The following is a 13,152-nucleotide window of genomic DNA, read 5'->3' as shown; positions in this document are numbered from 1 at the left end:
GTATCTTCTAAATTTGTTATTACTTGTATATTCTAGTATTAATAGTACACATTAAGAGTACTTTTTAAACATCATTATTAGTATATTCTAAACTTGTTATTATCAATATTACCTTCTTAACTTGAAGGTAATATTGTGGAATGTACTAATAAGGATAAGTTTAGAAGGTTCTATTAATAATAACTTTATTTTGTACATATAATGACAAGTTTAGCATATAAGTTTACAAGGTACTATTAATGATAACTTTAATATGTATCAGTAAATACAAGTTTCGAACATATCAATTTTAGAAATTACAAATAATGACAACTTTAGAAGGTACTATATATGATAACTTTAATTGTACTAATAATGACCAGAACGTACTAATGACAAATTTAGAATGTACTATAAATGAAAACTTTAATGTCTACTAATGATAACTATTGATAATAAATTGAATGTGTACTAGAAAGATACTATTAATGATAACTTTAATGTGTAGTTACAAAAACAAGTTTATAAGGTACTATTAATGATAACTTTAATATGTAGTTACAAAAACAAGTTTATAAGGTACTATTAATGAAAACTTTAATGTGTACTAATAATAACAAGTTTAAAATACAGTAATAATGACAAGTTCAGTAATTACCAACAATAAGAAGTTTAAATTATACTAAAATGAAATGTTTAGAAGGAAGTAATAATGATAACTTATATGGCAAATGATGACAAGTTTAGAATATACTAATAAAAAGTAAAGAAAACTTTAGAAGATTTGTTTAAAATATACTGACAATGACAAGTTTAATAAAATAATACCGACGATTTTAGAAGGTGGTTATATGTGCTAATGTAGTAATAATTATGATAAAAAAGGTACTATAACAGATAACGTTAATTTTACTAATTACGACAAGCTTAGAATATACTAATAACGACAAGTTTACAAGGTACTATTAATGATAACTTTGATGTCTATTAATAGTGATAAGTTTAGTATAAACTATTAATGAGTTTAGAGTATACTAATAATGACAAGTTTAGATAAATTTTATGTGAAATGATGATGAAAAGTTTAGAATCTTGACAATTTATAATAAAAATGGGAAGTTTAGAAAAAACATATATAACTATTAATGATAACTCTAATATGTACTCATAATCACATGTTTAGAATATACTAATAAGGACAAGTTGAGAGGGTAGTATTAATGATAACTTTAATATGCACTAATAATGGCAATTGTAGAGGATACTGATAATTACAAATATTTGAAGGTAATATCAATGATAACTGTAATGTGTAATGACAAAGTTAGAATATACGAATAATGACAACTTTGGAAGATGCCACTAATCATGTATTAATACTAACAAGTTTAGAATATAATGATAATGACAAGTTTAGAATAATGACAACTTTAGAATACACTAATATTACCATGTTTAGAATATATTTAATAAGTAAATAACGAATGCCAATGAAGGATACTATTAATACTAACTTGAATGTGTACTATTAATGACAAGTTTAGAATATAGAAGTAATGACAAGTTTACAATGGTAATTCTAATGTGTTCTAAAGTTAGGAATATGCCTTTGATGATAGTTTTAACATGTACTAATAAAAAAGTTTAAAGGGTATTTTTGATAAGGCAAGTTAAGAAGGTAATATTGATAATAACGTTAACGTGTACTAATAATGACAAGTTTAGAATATACTAATAATGATGTTTAGAAAGTAGTCCTAATGTGTACTATTAATACTAGAATATACAAGTAATGACAAGTTTAGAAGATACTACTAATAATAACTTGGTAACTCTAATGTGTACTAATAGTGATAAGTTTGAAATATACTGACAATGACAAGTTTTTAATATACAAATAAAGAGAAGATTAGAATGTACAAATGATGATAACTTTAACGTGTACATATAATGAAAAATTTAGAAAATACTAAAATGTCAATTTTATAATATTCTAATAGTCAGATAATCACAAATAATGAGAAGCTTACAATATATTAAAATGTAAAGTTGAGAAGGTTTGTGTTCTAATAATGACAAGTTACGTAAATGACAACTTTAGATTATAATAACAACTTTAGTATACCCTAATGATGAAAAGTTTAGAATATATTAATAAAGACAAATTTAAATCTGTACAAATATTGAAAAGTTTAGAATGTACTACCAATAATAATGATAAGTATAAAAGGTACAATTAATTATAACAATAATGTGTACTGATAATTACAAGTTTGGAATATACTAATAATGACAAAGATAGTATGGAATATACTAATAGATGGAATAGATGGAATATACTAATAATGACAAAGATAGTATAATGATAGTATTAATGTGAAATAATAATGAAAATAATAGAATATACTATTCATAAAAAGTTTAATGACACGTTTTGAATATACTAATAACAAAAAGTTAAGAATATATTAATAATTATAATTTTGGAAGGTACTATTAATACTTTTAAGATATACTAAGAATGACAAGTTTAGAATATATAAGTAATGACAAGTTTAGAATATACCAATCATGACAAGTTCTGAATACAATAACAATTACAAAATTGATTTGTTGACAAACTTAAAATGTAATAATAATAACATGTTTAGAATTAACTAATCATGACAAGTTTAAAAGATATTATTAACAATAACTTCAATGTGAACTTATAATGACGACATTAGATTATACAAATAATGATACAAATTTAATGTATACTAATATAGTACTAATAACAAGTTTAGATTATACGAATAGAAAGTGCTATTAGTTATAAATTTAATGTATATTAATAATGATAATCATAGAACATACAAATAATGATCAGATTAAGGATACTATTAATGATAACTTTAATGTGTACTATTAATGACAAGTTTAGAATATAGAAGTAATGACATGTTTACGATGGTAATTTTAATGTGTTATAATGCGTTTAAATAAAAAGTTAGTAAAAAAGTTTAAAGGATTTTTTTGAAAAGGCAAGTTTTCAACATACTAATGGTGTCAAGTTAAGAAGGTAATATTGATAATAACGTTAACGTGTACTAATAATGACAAGTTTAGAATATACTAATAATGATGTTTAGAAAGTACTCTTAATGTGTACTATCAATACTAGAATATACAAGTAATAACAAGTTTAGAAGATACTACTAATAACAACCTTGTAACTCTAATGTGTACTAATAATGATGTTTGAAATATACTGATAATGAATTTTTTTAATATACAAATAAAGAGAAGATTAGAATGTACAAATGATGATAACTTTAACGTGTACATATAATGAAAAGTTTAGAAAATACTAAAAATATCAATTTTATAATATTCTTACAGTCAGTAATCACAAATAATGACAAGTTAATATACTAATAACGAGAAGTTTACAATATATTAAAATGTAAAGTTTAGAAGGTGTTCTAATAATGACAAGTTACGTAAATGACAAGTTTAGAATATACAAGTTTAGATAAGTTTTATGTGAAATGATGATGGAAACTTTAGAATGTTGACAATTTATAATAAAAATGGGAAGTTTAAAAAAATATATAGCAGATACTATTAGTAAAATCTTTAATGTGTTCTAATAATTACTTTAATTAGTACTAATAATGAAACAAAAATACAATATACTAGTAATGACAAGTCTAGAATATACTTTTAATGATAACTTTAATATGCACAATTAGTAAGTTTAGTCGGAACTATTGATGATAACTTTAATATGAGAAGTTTTGAATATACTAATAATGAATATTGTCGATGGCATATTGTCTTATGATAGATATGATGTGTACTAATAATCAAAATTTTAGACAATTATATTCATAATAACTTTAATATGTTTTAATAATGACAAATTAAAAGGTTTTATTAGCTTTGATATGTACAAATATTGAATAATTTAGAATATACTAATAATGACAGCTAAAAATATACAAATAATGAGAAGTTTAGAAGGTATTAATTATAGATTTAGTTTGTACTAATAATGACAACTATAGAATATCCTAATAAGGACAAATTTATAATATTCTAATTATGACAAGTTTAGAAGGTATTGTTAATGATAACTTTAATGTGCATTATTAGTGCACATTAAAGTTATCATGCTAATATACAAATTATAAGTTTAGAATGTGTTATTAATAATAGCTTTAATGTGTACTAATAATGACAAGTTTACAATATACGTATAATGGAAGATACAGTTGATGACAACTTTTATGTGTACTGATAATGGAAAGACAAGAATATACAAATAATGACTTTAATATGTACTAATCATGAAAAAATAAAATATACTAAAAATGGCAAGTTTGTAATATCCTAATAATGACAAGTTTAAAAGGTACATTCACAATGCATTTAACTTTGACAAGTTTAGAAGGTATTGTTAATATATTAATAAGGACAAATTCATATTATTCTAATTATGACAAATTTAGAAGGTTTTGTTAATGATAACTTTAATGTGTACTAGTAATAAAAAATTTAGAATATACTAATAATGACAAGTTTATAAGGTACTATTGCATGATAACTTTAATGTGCACTAACAATGACAAATTTAGAATATACAAATGATGTCAAGTTTAGATGGTATTATTAATAATAGCTTTAATGTGTACTAATAATGACAATTTTACAATATATGTATAATACAAGATACAGTCGATGACAACTTTTATGTGTACTAATAATGGAAAGACTAGAATAAACCAATAATGACTTTAATATGTACTAATCATGAAAAAATTAAAATATACTAATAATAACAAGTTTAGGAGGTACATTAATAATGCATTTAACTTTGACAATTTTAGAAGGTATTGTTAATGTGTACTAATAATCAGAAGTTTACTATAATAATAACGAGAGGTTTAGAAGGTACAGGTATGTGTGCTAATAATGGAAAGATATACCAATAATTAATGGAAAGATATACCAATAATTAAAAGTTTAAAAGGTACTGTTCAAGATATCTTTAATTTGTACTAATAATAAGCAAGATTACAATATACTAATAGAGACAAGTTTAGAAGATAATGATAAACTCAATATATACTAATAGTAAAATACTAATGATAGAAATACTATTAATGAAAAGTTTAGAATATGGTAATAATAACAAATATAGAAGGTACTATTAATGATAACTTTGATGTGTGACAAGTTTAGAATATAGTAATAGTGAGAAGTTTAGCAGGTAGTATTATTGACAATTTCATAATGCACTAATAATGAAAAGTTTGGAAGATGTTATTAATGATAACGTTAATCTGTACTAGTAAATACAAATTTGGAATCTAATAATAATAACTTTAATGTGTTATCCAAATGAAAAGTTTAGAATATACTGATAACAAGAAGTTAATAGTGAAAATTTTAGAATGTACTTTTAATGATAACTTTAATGTGTACTAGTAATAGTAACCTTAAAGTAAACTAATAATGACATATTTAGAGAATACCATTAATGGCAACTTTAATGTATACCAATAATGAGATGCTTAGAATATACTACAAATGACAGTTATTAATGATAACCTTAAAGTTTAATAATAATGACAAGTTTTGAAGAATCTAATATTGATAAGTTTAAAAGATCCTGTTAATGAAAACTTTAATGTGTACAGATATTGAAAGTTTATAATATAATAAAGACAAGTTTAGAATATACTAATAATAACAAAGTGAGAAGTTACTATAACTGTTAACTATAATGTGTACTAATAATGACAAGTTTAGAAGGTACTATTAATGATAACTTTAAAATTTAGAATATAATAATAAGTTTAGAAGGTACTATTAATGATAACGTTAATAAGACAAGTTTTGAATATATATGTAAAGAAATTTTATAAGGTACTATTTGTAGTAATAATGAAAAATAGATTATACTAACACAGACAAGTTTAGAAAAAATGAGAAAAAGATTAGAAGATATTTGTAAAGATAACATTAATGTGTGCTAATAATGATAATTTTAGAATATACTAATAATGAAGAATGTGAATATACAATTAATAAAATCTTTAGTGTGCTAATAATAAATATAGAATATACCAATAACGAGAAGTTGAAAAAGAAGTTTAATGATGACTAATTTGTACTAATAATGACAAGTTTAGAATACACTAATAATGAAAGGCTTATTAATAATAATACTAATAATAAAAGGTTAGAATATGGTAACAATGACAAGTTTTTAACGTATAATAACTTTAATGTGTACTAATATTGACAAGTTTAGAATATACTAATAATTACAAGTTTAGAGGGGACTGTTAATGATAAGTTTAGAAGGCACTATTACTGACTTTAATGAGTAAAAATTATAATAATGCCAGGTTTAGAACATACTAATAAAACAAGATAAGATGGTACTGATAATGGTCAATTTAATGTGTACTAATAATGACAAGATAAGATGCTATTAATGGTAAACTTAAATGTTTACTAATAATGACGAGTTATAAATATACTAATAATGACATGTACTAGTTGAAAATATAATAATAATGACAAAGATTTGAATGTACTTATATTGCAAAGTTCAAAATGTACTAGTAATGATAAGTTTAGAACGTCCTATTAATGATAAATTTAATGTGAGCTAATAATGACGTGTTTAGAATATACAAAAAATTATAACTTTAGAGTATACCAATGAAGACATGTTTAGAATATACTAATAGTAACGTGTGTAGAATATACCAATAATGAGAAATTTAGAAAGTACTATAAATGATAAATAATAATGACAAGTTTATAGATACTATTAATGATATATTTAATGTGTACTAATAATGATAAGTTTAGAATATACTAATAATGACAAGTCTAGAATACTCCAATAATGACAGGTTTAGAAGATACTATTAATGATAATTTTAATGTTTACTGTAATTTTAATGTTTAATGTAATGATGATTTTAGATTTTACCAGGACTGACAGGTTTAGAATACCAATTCAAAAGGTACTATCAATGATAACTTTAATATGTTCTGATCATGACAAGTTTAGAATATACGATTAATGACAAGTGTAGAATGTACTACTAACGACAATTTTATAAGGTACTATTAATGATAACATTAATGTGTACTATAATAACAATTTTAGTATATACTAATGATAATTCAAATATGGGTTGATAAAGACAAGTTTCGAACATACTAATTATAACAAGTTTTGATGAATCTTTTGATAATCACAAGTTTAGAATATACTAATAATGTGTTTAGAATATAATATTAATAATGACAAGTTTAGAATATACTAATCTATACTACAATAATTGTGACACGTTTAGGATATACTAATAACGACAGTTTCAGAATATACTAAATAAGTTTACAAGGTACTGCTAAGAGTAATTTTGATATTTACTATTAACGATACACTAATAATGGCAAATTTATAAAGTGCTATTAAAATTTAATGTGCACAAATAATATACTAATAATGAGAAGTTTAAAAGGCACTATTAATGATAATTTTAATGTCGACTAATACTCACAAGTCTAAAATATTGTAATAACCGCAAGTTTAGAAAGTTAAAATGATAACTTTAATGTGTAGTAATGACATGCTTGAAATATATTGATAATGCAAAGTTTAGAAAATACTAGGAATAGCAAAATTAGAAGTTGCAATTAATGATAACTGTAATGTGTACTAATAAAGATAAGTTTTGAATATACTAACAATAACATGTGTTCCAATACTCACAGGTCTAGAATATACAAATAATGACGAGTTTAGAAAAATGATAACTTTGGAACGTATTGATAGTGATAACATGTGTAGTAATACTCACAAGTTTAGAATATACAAATAATGACAATTTTAGAAAATATGGTAACTTTGGAACATACTAATAATGATAACTTTAATGTGTACTAGTAATGACAAGTGTAGAAGGCACTATTAAGGATTATTTTAATGTGGACTTCTACTCACAAGTCTAGAATATTGTAGTAACCGCAAGTTTAGAAGCTTAAAATGATAACGTTAATGTGTAGTAATGACATGTTTCAAATATGTTATTATGCAAAGTTTAGAAAATACTAAGAATAGCAAAATTAGAGGTTGCAATTAATGATAACTGTAATGTGTAACTGTAATGATAAGTTTTGAATATACTAATACTCACAAGTTTAGAATATACAAATAATGACAAGTTTAGAAAAATTACAACTTTGGAACATACAGATAGATAACTTTAATGTGTACTAATAATGACAAGATATATAAAGATATATGAAGATATATAATAATGACAAGTTTAAAAAAGTATTGTTGATGGCAAGGTTAGAATATACAAATAATGACAAGCTTAACTCTAATGACATTATTCGTATACTCTACACTTGTCATTATTAATGACAAGTGTAGAGTATACGAATAATGTCATCTTTAGAATATACTAATAATGACAAGATTAGTATATGCTAATAATTTGAGTTCTTTATATGCTTGTAATGGCAAGTTCACTAATAATGACAAGTTTAGAAGGCGCTTTTAATTATTTTTTAGTGTGTACGAGCTTGGAATATACTAAAAATGTTAAGTCTAAAATAATGACATGTTTATACACTAATGAAAGTGTACAAGTTTAGAATATATTCATAATGACAAGTTTAGATAACTTTAATTTGTACTAACTTTTAGTTTAGATAACTTTAGTATGTACTAATAATAAGATTAGACAATACTAATAATGGTAAATTTACGACAAATTAAAACTTTAATATATTCTGATAATTGATGTTTTGAATATGCTAATAATGATAAGTAATAATGATAATGTACTATTAATGATAACTTAAAATGTACTAATAATTGCAAATATAGGCTATACGATTAATGACAAGTTTAGATTGTACTAAATATGAGAAGTGGATACTATATATTCTAATAATGACTGGTTTAGACAGTACTAAGAATGACAATTTTAGAATATTCTAATAAGGACAAGTTTTGAATATGCTATTAAAGTTATCATTAATAGTACCTTCTATACTTGTTATTATGACTATATTCTAAACTTTTTGTTAAAAGTATTTTTATAATTAGTATTTACTATTAGTATATATTGAGTTTATCATTTATCTTCTAAACTTGTCTCTGTTAGTACATTGTAAACTTGCTTATTAATTGTACAAATTAAAGTTATCTTGAAGTGTACCTTTTAAACTTTTAATTATTGATATATTCTAATCTTTCCATTATTAGTACACATACCTGTACCGCTCATTTTTAGTATATTGTAAACTTCTGATTATTAGTACACGTTAACAATACTTTCTAAAATTGTCAAAGTTAAATTCATTATTAATGTAATATTTTATTTTTTTTCATGATTAGTACATATCAAAGTCATTATTGGTATATTCTAGTCTTTCCCTTATTAGTATACATAAAAGTTATCAACTGTTTCTTGCATTATACATATATTGTAAAATTGTCATTATTAGTGCACATTAAAGCTATTATTAATAATACCATCTAAACTTGACATCATTTGTATATTCTAAATTTGTCATTATTAGTGCACATTAAAATTATCATTATTAATTATCATTAAATTATCATTAAATTGATTATCATTAAACTTGTCATTATTAGTATATTCTAAATTTGTTATTACTAGTACACATTAAAGTTATCATTAACAATATCTTCTAAATTTGTCATAATTAGAATAATATAAATTGTCCTTATTAATATATTAACAATACCTTCTAAACTTGTCAAAGTTAAATATATTATTAATGTACCTTTTAAACTTGTCATTATTAGGATATTACAAACTTGCCATTTTTAGTATATTTTATCTTTTTCATGATTAGTACATATTAAAGTCATTATTTGTATATTCTAGTCTTTCCATTATTAGTACACATAAAAATTGTCATCAACTGTATCTTCCATTATACGTACATTGTAAACTTGTCATTATTAGTACACATTAAAGCTATTATTAATAATACATTCTAAACTTGACATCATTTGTATATTACAAACTTGCCATTATTAGTATATTCTAAACATTAAAGTTATCATTAACAATACCTTCTAAACTTGTCATAATTAGAATATTAAAAATTTGTCCCTATTAGGATATTCTATAGTTGTCATTATTAGTACATTATTTGTGTATTTTTTAGCTGTCATTATTAGTATATTCTAAATTATTCAATATTTGTACATATCGAAGCTATTTAATAAAACCTTTTAAATTGTCATTATTAAAACATATTAAAGTTATCAATATAATTGTCTAAAATTTTAATTTTTAGTACACATTATATTTATCATTAATAGTAGTATCGACAATATTCATTACTAGTATATTCTAAACTTCTCATATTAAAGTTATAATCAATAGTTCAGACTAAACTTGTTACTATTGTGCATATTAAAGTTATAATCAAATGTATATTCTAGACTTGTCATTACTAGTATTTTGTATTTGTTTCATTATTAGTACTAATTAAAGTAATTACTAGTACACATTAAAGATTTTACTAATAGTATCTGCTAAACGCTATATGTTTTTTCTAAACTTCCCATTTTTATTATAAATTGTCAAGATTCTAAACTTTTCATCATCATTTCACATAAAATTTATCTAAACTTGTCATTATTAGTATATTCTAAACTCATTAATAGTATACTAAACTTATCACTATTAATAGACATCAAAGTTATCATTAATAGTACCTTCTAAACTTGTCGTCATTAGTATATTCTAAGCTTGTCGTAATTAGTACAAATTAACGTTATCAGTTATAGTACCTGCTAGACTTACCCTTATTAGTATATTGTACGTTTTTTATATTAGTACACATTAAACTTAGCATTAATAGTACCTTCTAAAAGTTGTCATTAAGGCTCTGAACTTATCTCTACCTGTTTGTTACAAAAATGCTATTTTTGTGTATTCTAAACTCGTTATTATTACTACATTAGCACATATCGTCAGTATATTTTAAACTTATCTGCTAAAGTTTTCTTAACTTTTGATTAGTATATTCTAAACTTGTCATCATTTGCCATTTGAATTTTTGGAATGTAGTAACTACCTTCCAAACATTTCATTTTTAGTATAATTTAAACTTCTTATTGTTGGTGCTTTCTAAATTTGTAATTATTTGTAATTACTGAATTTGTCATTATTACTGTATTTTAAACTTGTTATTATTAGTACACATTAAAGTTATCATTAATAGTACCTTATAAACTTGTTTTTGTAACTACACATTAAAGTTATCATTAATAGTATCTTTCTAAACTTGTTATTTTAGTACACAGTATATTAATAGTACCTTATAAACTTGTTTATGTAACTACACATTAAAGTTATCAATAATAGTATCTTTATAAACTTGTCATTTTAGTACACAGTATAAGTACACTTATCTTCTAATTTTTTCTTAACTTTTTATTAGTATATTCTAAACTTGTCATCATTTGCCATTTGCCATATAAGTTATCATTAATACTACCTTCTAAACATTTCATTTTTAGTATAATTTAAACTTCTTATTGTTGGTGTTTTCTAAATTTCTAATTATTTGTAATTACTGAACTTGTCATTAATAACTTGTTATTATTAGTACACATTAAAGATTTTGTAACTACACATTAAAGTTATCATTAATAGTATCTTTCTAAACTTGTCATTTTAGTACACATTCAATTTTTTATCAATAGTACCCTCTACACTTGTCAATTTTTGTATATTATAAACTTGTTATTGTTAATACATATTTAAATTATCATTAAAAGCTTCTCTTTATTAGTACACGTTAAAGTTATCATTTATATATATATATATTTAAATTATCATTAAAAGCTTCTCTTTATTAGTACACGTTAATGTTATCATTAATAGTGTATTATAAATGTCATTTGTGCACATTAAAGATATCATCAATATTTTCTAGCGATATATATTCCAAGCTAGTCCTTATTGCTACACGTTATTGGTACACATTACACGTTATTGGTGCACATTAAAGCTATCATCAATATTTTATAGCGATATATATTCCAAGCTAGTCGTTATTGGTACACATCATCAACAGTACCTTGTCATTATTAGTATATCCCAAACATTAATCATTAGAAGACATGGAAGTTTTCATTTATAGTACTTTGAAACTATTAGAATGTTCTAAACTTGTCATTATTAGTACAAATTAAAGTTATAATAAAGTTATAATAAAGTTGTCATTATTAGTAACTTGTCTTCATTAATAAAATTGTACACAGTGAAGTTATCATAAATATTATCGTCTAAGCTTATCATTAGTATTCTAACATGTCATTATTCTAAATTTGTTATTCTTAACTATATAGCTAAACTCGCTATTATTAGTACACATTAAATCTATCATTAATAATACCTTCTAACTTTATAATTATTAGTGTACAGTATTCTAAACTTGTCATTACAAGTATATTCTAAACCTGACATTGTTAGCATATTCTAAATTTGTCATTATAGTATATACTACACTTGTCATTATTAGTACACGTTAAAGTTATCATTAACAATATTTTTTAAAGTTGCCATTGTTCTTATATTCGAAACATATCAGTACTAGCATATCTTCTTTGGTATTCCAAACTTTTCATTATTAATACACATTGGAGTTATCATTGTTAGGACCTTGTATACTTACCACTATTAGTATATTCTAAGTTTGGCAATACTAATATATTCCAAAGTTTATCATTATTCTAAACTTGTCATTGTTTGTATATTCTAAATTTGTACATGTTAAAGTTATCATTAGTAGTGTCTTCTAAACATGACATTATTAGTTTATTCAAAACTAATCATTATTAGTACGTACTATAGTTGTCATTAATAGCAACTTCTAATTTTTCTATTATCAGTATTTTCTAAACTTTGCATTATCAATATAATTCAAACATGTCATTATTACTACACATTAACGTTATCATTAATATAACCTTCTAAACTTGTCATTATTATAATATTGTAAACTTGTGATTATTAGCACATATTGAAATTATCATTAATAGTGTCATTATTAGTATATTTCAAACATTAATTATTAGAAGACATTAAAGTTTTCATTTAT

General features: G+C 22.8%; 1 protein-coding gene across 1 annotated transcript in view; it reads right to left on the bottom strand.

The window, feature by feature from the left end:
• Window positions 1–13,152, bottom strand: part of LOC143039025 (uncharacterized) — a 197,224-nt gene that overhangs the window by 13,094 nt on the left and 170,978 nt on the right. The gene's annotated exons all lie outside the window — the stretch shown is intronic.

This window comes from Oratosquilla oratoria, chromosome 25 (genome assembly GCF_046742065.1).
Source record: "Oratosquilla oratoria isolate Oo_2021 chromosome 25, ASM4674206v1, whole genome shotgun sequence".
Lineage (NCBI taxonomy): Eukaryota > Metazoa > Arthropoda > Malacostraca > Stomatopoda > Squillidae > Oratosquilla > Oratosquilla oratoria.
This window is presented reverse-complemented; position numbering and strand designations above follow the sequence as displayed.